Here is an 8,555-nt window from a genome sequence, read left to right as displayed (position 1 = left end):
CGCCTACAGCGTCCGGGCTCTACAGGTGACCCAGCGCCACAGCCACTCCGACGCCACCACCTTAGCTACCAGCACCGCAGACTCGAGCCGCAGCCTAAGCAGGTATGACAGCGACCCCCGCGCACGCGGACTCGGGCAGTGACCGCAGTCTGGCCCCTGACAGCGGCCGAGAGCCGGCCACCCAGCCTCAGTTTCCCACCCGAGGGCGTTGGGGCTTCTGGCCGCCGCCAAACTCGCCATTGAGGAGACGGTGGGGCTGGACCCGCTGGGGATGCAGGGAGGACAGAGGGAAGATTCGCTCAGCGGATCGGGGAAAGACCCAGCGAGGGTCGTACTCCTGTCTCGGCTGGAGGGAAGGGCTGTGGTCAAGTCCTCACGCGGAATGGGCGGGGCGAGCGGTAGTTCAAGAGCCGACAAAAGCAAAACTAGAGCGCATCCCACGTCGCCATCAAGCAGCCCGGCCAGGTGGGCTCTCCTCTTCCACAGAGAGGAACCCGAGGATGAGGGAGGCGGGGGGTGAGGGGGTAAGGGGGTGGGGGGCGGGGCGCGCACTCCTGCAAGGATCCCAGAGACAAGGCGCTGCGTGCAGATCTGAGCCCAGGCATCTAACCCCAGAGCCTGATGGTCACCTCCTCTGCCAGGCCAGCCAACTCTGAGGGACACCGATGTAAGAGGCAATGCTGGGGTGGAACCCAGATCCAGGTTCCAACCTACGCTGTCTTTCCATCATTCCGGGATTTTTAGCACACAGTAAATGTCTAGAGAATGTCACATGGCATAGATGTGCTGAACAAGAGCGGGAAACTGAGGCACAGGGTTTAGGGAGGAAACTGCAGTGTTTCCCACTCAAAAGCAATCTCCGTCAGTGAGGGGCTTGGAGCAGCTCAGTCTGGTGTAATCCCTGGGTGAGGCTCTGGAGAGTTCCGTGATGGGACATCTGCCAAGCAAGCCAACACAAGGGACCAACCCCCTTCCTCTTAAACTTTCGAAGTCCTGCTCTCCCTGCTCTCTAAAGGTAATCACCATCTTCAAATGGAATATTTCTTCTAGACCTTTCTCAGCACCTACACATCATATATATACAAGCCCTTAGGAAATACATAAAATAGTAAAGTGGTGGGCAGATATATAATGTTAATTGTATGATCTATCCACACCATTGAACAATAGTGACTTACCTTCAACCCCATATATTCCTTCTAGAATCATCTATGTTACTGCATAGACGTGGAGCTAACATAAATTACCATTTTGGTGTCAAGTTCGAATTCTTGTTCTTTGTTCTCAACTAATTTCACAGGGTATGAATTTGGGGGACAAGGTCTCTTCTTTTCCATTGCATACCCAGAAGCCGTGTATGCATACATTTGTAGACAGCCATGTGAATGCAAGTACACATTGACAAAAGACAGATTCCAAAGCACGCAGACATATGGACAGGTGAGCCCACCTTTGTGCTAGCTATCTGTGGTCAAGAACAAACCCATTTTCCTCTACCTGCAGCTTCCACTGAGTCCAAGGGCCAGGAAAGAGCCAGTCCTCAAGCTCTGCTGTCTGTGCCCAGTGGGCAGAGATGGCACCATTGAGGGGGCTCTCTCCAACTGCCGCCAGTGTCGTTCTTACTCTCCAGTAGGAGGCAGAGTGATTAAAAACCAGAGGACCCAAGTTCGGTTCCCAGCCCCCGTGTCAAGCAGCTCACAACCATCTGTAACTAGCTTCAGGGGATCTGCCACCCTCTTCCTGCCTCCAAGAATACTCACACACAGTGTGCAAACACAGAAAGACACATACATTTAAGAACCACGAGTTCTTAAACCAAGTGCCCAGTCTCCTGGTTGTGTGCCCCACACTTTCTGGGTCCAGATAATAGTACAAGAAGATTATGTCCATCCTCAAAGGTATGATAGGACCATCAAAAGTTTGCTGTAGCATGGTATGATGCTACATGCCAGTAATCCCAGTGCTTGAGAGGCACAGGTGAACTGCAGGTTCAAGGCCAGCCTTGACTGCATAGCAAATGCTAAGCCAGCCAGAGTTTCATAGCAAGAGCTTGTCTCAAAAGACCAAAACAAAATAACAAGCAAGCAAGCAAGCAAGCAAGCAAACAGTTTGTTGGAATGTCTGAGAACAGTCAGGCTAGCAAAATGCTAAAAGCAGAAATACTTCATTTTCAATTACAGCTTTGTCACTTCTCAGGTCAGGCAAATACACTCCTGTCTCTGAGGCACAGTTTTCACGTCTGTGAAATGGGTTTAATGATAACAGTCTTTACAAACTGTTGAGTGTTCAATAGGATGATCCAATAAAATTCAGAAAATCTTGTTCTGGGCAGGGGAGACCCTAAAATGGTCCTGTGCTGTAGGCAATATTGAGTTACCACTTAGGATCTCTTGCACACCTCAAGAGCAGCCAGAGTCCTGAGCACTGGATAGGAGCCAAGGAAGATATTTCTATCACAGAGTGCCAGGCCAAGCTCACATCAGGGTCTAAACATGCCATTGTTTAAAGTATGTAAAAACATACTTTAAAAAAAAAAGTCCTATTGTGCATCCAGCCCCTAACTAAGATACAGAAATGACTTCCGGTGAATGACTACCTTTAGAATACAGGACCCCGCTGAAGTCATAAACAAAGCCTAGGGTTAGGGAGTTGGAAAGATGGCCCAATGGTTAAGAGCACTGGCTGCTCTTGCGAGGTCCCAGATTTGATTCTCATCACCTACATGGTGGCTCACAACCATCTGTGGCTCCGGTTCCAGGGGACTCAATGCTCTCTTCTGGTCTCTGTGAACACAAAGCACATACCTGGTGCATACATGCAGGCAAACACCCATGCACATAAAATTAAACAAATACATCTTTTATTAAAAAAATAGAAAGAAAGCCTTCGGGCAGCCTTTATGAGGCTGTGTGTGTGTGTGTGTGTGTGTGTGTGTGTGTGTGTGTGTGTGTATGTTTTCACATGCATTCATATCTGGTGTCTTCCTCCAGCCTGTCCACTTTTCTTACTGAGGCAGGGTCTCTCACTGAACTAGGAGCTCTCACTGATCTGGCTAGTCTAGACGGTGAGCTTGTCCCAGGATTCTGCCCCTTCCCCTGAGCACGGGGATAACAGATGGCTTCTACACCCTCTATTATGTAGGCTCTGGGGTTGTGACCTCCGGTCTCACACTTGCACAGCAAATGCTTTATCCGCGGAGCCATCTCCCCAGTCCCACACTCTCCTTGGAAGGTGTGGGTGAGCTGGTCTGCAGCCATGGCCCGGCTGGTAAGAGCATGTATTGCTCTTGCAGAGGGCCTGACTTTGGTTGCCAGCACCATGTCAGGCAGCTCACAACACTTGGAACTCCATCTCCTGGGGATCTGACCCCTCTGGTCCCATTGGGCACCAGTATTCACAAGCAGAGGCAGGAGGATCTCTGTGAATCTGAGGCCAGCCTGGTCTACTTAGGGAGCTCCAAACCAGCTTCTTACGTGGATGCTGGAGATCCAAACTCAGAAAGCACCTAGTCCATGGAGCCTCCTCTCCAGGCCCACACACAGACAGACACAGACACAGACACAGACACAGACAGACAGACAGACAGACAGACACACACACACACACACACACACACACACACACACACAATTTTTTTAAAAAAAAGTAAATCTTCAAAATTGTGGGTTAGTCCTGAGATTTTAAGCAGTGAGAGCTAGTCAGTTTCCTTTTAGACCAAATGGGAACCTCCAAGATCCTACAGTCCCCTGGAGACCGCCCCTTATTCCCCAAGAATAGCACAATAGAAAGTAACACCAGGACTCCAGAGCCATTTCTGTCTCCCAGGTGATTTAGATAAACTGTGTCACTTCGGGTCTCTAATTTGGCTCTTTTGTGACTATTTCCTTGTGGGGAGCTGAGGTGATACACAATGCCTGCTTTGAAGGGTTATTTCAGGTATTAAATGAGTCAATACGCTTAAACCACTCAATTTCTGCCTGGATTACAGTAAATATGACCTCAGTACTCTGTGATAATGGCCATGTTAACTGGTCAGATCCTGTGACATTTCAAGGAAAGGCACAAAGAAGAAGGAAATCGCTAAGAGAGGTTTTGAAGGATGTACATGAGAAAGGAAGTCCACATATAGGAAACAGCCTTAGGGAGCCGGGAGGTGGTGGTGGTGCACGCCTTTAATCCCAGCACTCAGGAGGCAGAGGCAGGAGGATCTCTGTGAGTTCCAGGATAGCCAAAGCTGTTACACAGAGAAACCCTATCTTGAACCCATCCCCCCTCCCCAGGGTGAATCTCTGAGTTCAAGATCAGTCTGGTCTACAGAGAAAGTTCCAGGACAGCCACAGCTACACAGAGAAACCCTGTCTTGAAAAACCAAGAACAAACAAACAAAAAGCCAGGAGGCAAGCACCGCATGTTAGCTCACATCTTTAATCCCAGCACTCAGGAAGCAGAGGCAGGAGGATCTCTGTGAGTCGGAGGCCAGCCTGGTCTACGTAGGGAGCTCCAGGTCAGCTTCTTACGTGGATGCTGGAGATCCAAATTCAGATCCTATGCTTGTGCAGAAAGCACCTAGTCCACGGAGCCTCCTCTCCAGGCCCATGTATTGGGTTTTAAATGAGAATTTGATTTTTAAAGCAGAGGCTAGAGTAACAAAAGAGCAACTCTATAGGAACCCACATATATGAGGTCCTCAGGGAGCGGGCTGGGGAGGGTGTGGGCTGTTTCATGGTGCAGAGTCCCTCGTGTTAGTGGTGATGAAAGACTCTGGGGATGGACAGCAGTGCCAGATGCACAATGGCAGAAGTGTGCTTAGTCACCCCAAACTGTGTGCTTTAAACTGGTTTATGGTTTATGTTTTGAAACAAACGAGAAAAAGGAAATTCTTAGGGAACTTAGGGAACTGGGTATATGTAGCTCCATGGTAGAACACTTGCCTGGCATGGGCAAGACCCTAGGTTTGATTCTCAGCAACACACACACACACACACACACACACACACACACACACACACGGCAACAACAGCAAAATAGGAGCTTCGACTTCAGCTGTCCTGAGTTCCAGCCTTGGTTCTGACATTTCTCAGCTATGTGGACCCAACTGAGTGACTCTTTCCACGCTTCATTTCCCCACCTGCAAAATGGGGTAGGCGAAGTGCTGGCCTCGTAGGCCCTATACAAATACTAAGTCATTTTGTGCACACACGGGGCTCTGCTGCCTGGGGCCATCACGGGTCAGGCTCAGGGGAGCAGGGCGGCTGAAACCAGCGACTGGAATCAGATCCTAAGACTTCAGGTTTAAGTTCTGCACAAGATGAGAGCCTGCTTGACTCCCAGAACCCGTGGGAGAAAGATGGACATGGTGGTACATGCTTGTAATCCAGTGCTGGGGAGGTGGAGACAGGTCAACCCCTGGAGCTCCATGGCCAGGCTGTTGGCCTAACCAGCAAGCCCCAGCCCCGGCTGGAAACCCATCTCAAAAAACAACAAAGTGGTCCACTCCTAAGGAATGGCACCCAAAATTGACTCTGGCCTAGACACACACACACACACACACACACACACACACACACACACACACACACACACGAACACACACAGTGTGAGGAGAGATCAAGTCTGTATTTCCTATTATCACTGACTTTGAACAAATTAGAAATTATGGTTTTATAATGCAAAGTACAAAATGTTGAGTCAGATAAACTCTTGCCAGCTGTCTTACACACAAAATGCTGTGATTTTTGTCTTCATCACAAATTGCTGTGATTCTCGGCCTTGGCTTATTATCCCACACATAATCACAGAGATTCAAATCCAGCCCTGCCCACGTAGGCACCATGAAACTCGGGCAAGTCCCATAACCTCTATGTGCCTCGGGTTTCTCATCATAAACTGGAAATAAAGATTCTCCCCTCAAGATGGACACTCTGGGGGCTAAAGGGAGAAGCCCTTACCCCAGTGACTGACCCACAGTAAATCCTGAATACATGGGTGTGATGTAACTAGGTCATTTGAAATGACCTGAAAGAAGCTGTGTTTTGAGAGATGTTATTGTTTGCTTCCGTCTAGTACAGTTGTATATGTATGTTGTTACGAACATGCCAGCACAGGTGTATGGCGGTCACAGGACAATGGAGGAGTCAGGTCTCTGTTTCTGCTGTGTGTGAGTCCCAGGGATGGCACTCCGGGCTTGGCAGCCCTTTCCCACTGAGCCAACCGTGCAGGCCCCTGTTTGTTTCCGTTTGGGAAGTGGACTCTACGTTAGTCAGGCTAGCCCGAGCCCTGGCATTAGAGGTGAAAGCTACCTCAAAGAGATTATTTATTCATTTTGACACTAGAGATCCTTATCCTAGCCATAACTCTGAGTTTTCTAGAAGGTCATTTGTCACCAGACAGTGTGCAGGACCCTGGAGGCTCTGAGAGGTCCCCAAAGTGCCCAAGGCCACACAGTAAAAACAGTCTGGGTTCAACTTTCTCCCTCCCTCACCCCAGCACCCCCTGACTGGGAGAATCTTAGGAGTGTGGCTGCAGGTTTAGAAATACCTGGGCAAGCCTGGCTGTTCTCTTCCCCGCTGACCTTGGGGTACAGACCTCAGGGACAAAACTAAGCAGGCCTGCTGCTTTCCCTATATGTGTGGGGAGGGAGCTCATTCGAAGGTGTGGGCTCTGGAACTACTGATCTGGCTCCTCTTAGCACTTCCGGCAGACACTGATGCTCTGCCAACAAGATCCCATCCCACTGCTTGGGATTGCTGGCATTCTTAGACTGGTGAGTGTGTTTACGTGTGTGTGTGTGTGTGTGTGTGTGTGTGTGTGTGTGTGTGTGTGTGTGTGTGTAGGTTGTTGCTTTTCCCTCTTTGAATCCTGGTGACAACATCCTCACACACAGAGCAGATCACCTCTGCCCTCTGCTCACACCACAGTGAGAAGCAGTTGGTCTCGGCCTGGGTGGATTGTGTTAGAGAAAGAAAGTACAGAAACTTGGGTCTGAGGCTGTGGATTTAAGGGCAGCCTTTGAAGGACTGCTTACAGATGAGGGGGTGGCAAGTGTCAGGTAGCAAGAACATGCCTGGCATCTGGTAGGTAGTAAGTGCTCATCCATGGGAGGCAAGAGAGCGACAGACAGAGAAGGCAAGCGATGAAGAGGAAGGGGAGGAGACAGAGAGGAGGCCAGGCAGAGGGGAGGCCAGACGTGCATGCGAGACACAGCCCTGAGCCTGCTGGAACAGAGAGCCCTGGCTGCAGCACCCAACCCTCTGCATTGGAGGGAGAAGAGCAGGAGCTGGCACGGAAGGCTGCTGACTCCAGGGAGAGCTTCAGGACGGAGTGCACTCTCTGGGAGACAGGGCCTCCACCTGCTGCGGGTGAGAGGGTCTTGGGGGCATCTCCAGGCACCAAGGCTTGCCCAGCTCCTTACTGCTTTCTCCTCCAGGCAGTTTGTGTAATACAGTCCCAAGGGGCACCACTGAGGTTTCCCACCCTGGGATCTGGGCCAGAGTGCCTGAGAGCAGGCTTCACAGAGTATGCTCCTAGGGCTGCCCCAGGGCTGACCTTTGGCAGACACACTGTCACTTATGCCTGGAACGCTGAAAGATCAACTTAGGACTAAGTATGTTGCGGAGGGTGCCAATCCCCCACCTCACCCTACCCTGGCTCTGGTTCACTGACTGGCTAGGGGTTCACTGGGTTGTTTTGCTGGTGGCAGAACCTGGGGTTTCATGGGAAGAGGCACTCGGAGGTTGGAGACATCCCAGGCAGGAATTGGGGATGCTTCATATGCTGGGTACTATAACCTACTTTGTAGGAATTTAAATCAGGGACTAAGTGAGGGTGTTTGGTTACTGTGGAAGCTAAGGCTCCAAGCTGATGTTCAGTGAACATCTGCAAAGTAAGACTGACGAAAGGGTGGGAAGGAGGTATGGCAGGAGATGCCATATGGTGCATGCGAATGTTCAAATAGACACTGAAAATATACCTGGAATAGTAAGCCATGGCTCAGCTCCCTGGAGCCTCCTCTGCCCCTCACCTGGAGATCCCCTTCCCATCCTCATCTCAATCCTGCAACTCCCAGGAGGGCCTTTCCAGTAGGGCTGGCCTGAGGTGGACAGGATTGCTCCTGGTGGGGCTGGCAGTCTAACAGGCCAAAGCTCTTCTCTGGATACCCTCCAAGAGGCATCTCAGCTCCTCCTCAAAGGTTGCCACATTGCCCTGGAAACAGCTGTTCTGCTGACTTTCACTGTCAACAATGGTCTGAATGCAGATGAGGCCCCCGTGGCTTTCTCCCCGTCAATACAGTAGCCACAGGCAGAGGTTTTTCTTTTTCTTCTGTTGGATGCTGGGGATTGGATCCTGGGTTTTGCACTCAAACTGGGATTTGCTGAGCATCTGCTGTACCCCCAGCCCAGGGCAGTGATGTATACTACATGCAAGCACTTGCATTATGTCACTGAATTCTTTTAGCAGCCACAAAGGTGGGTAGTGTAACTCTCCATGTTACACACAGGGAAACTGAGTTTTCTCTCTGCACAAATGCATTACCACCTCACGCAGTCCTGTGAAAC

General features: G+C 50.4%; 1 protein-coding gene across 2 annotated transcripts in view; it reads left to right on the top strand.

The window, feature by feature from the left end:
• Scnn1b (sodium channel epithelial 1 subunit beta) overlaps positions 1-8,555 on the top strand; it is a 61,733-nt gene continuing 53,178 nt past the window's right edge. For both annotated transcript variants that reach the window (XM_028867851.2, XM_028867852.2), the window contains exon 1: positions 1-102. The gene's annotated coding sequence lies outside the window, so the exon portion shown is untranslated. The remainder of the gene's footprint in view (positions 103-8,555) is intronic.

Source organism: Peromyscus leucopus, chromosome 1 (genome assembly GCF_004664715.2).
Source record: "Peromyscus leucopus breed LL Stock chromosome 1, UCI_PerLeu_2.1, whole genome shotgun sequence".
NCBI lineage: Eukaryota > Metazoa > Chordata > Mammalia > Rodentia > Cricetidae > Peromyscus > Peromyscus leucopus.
This window is presented reverse-complemented; position numbering and strand designations above follow the sequence as displayed.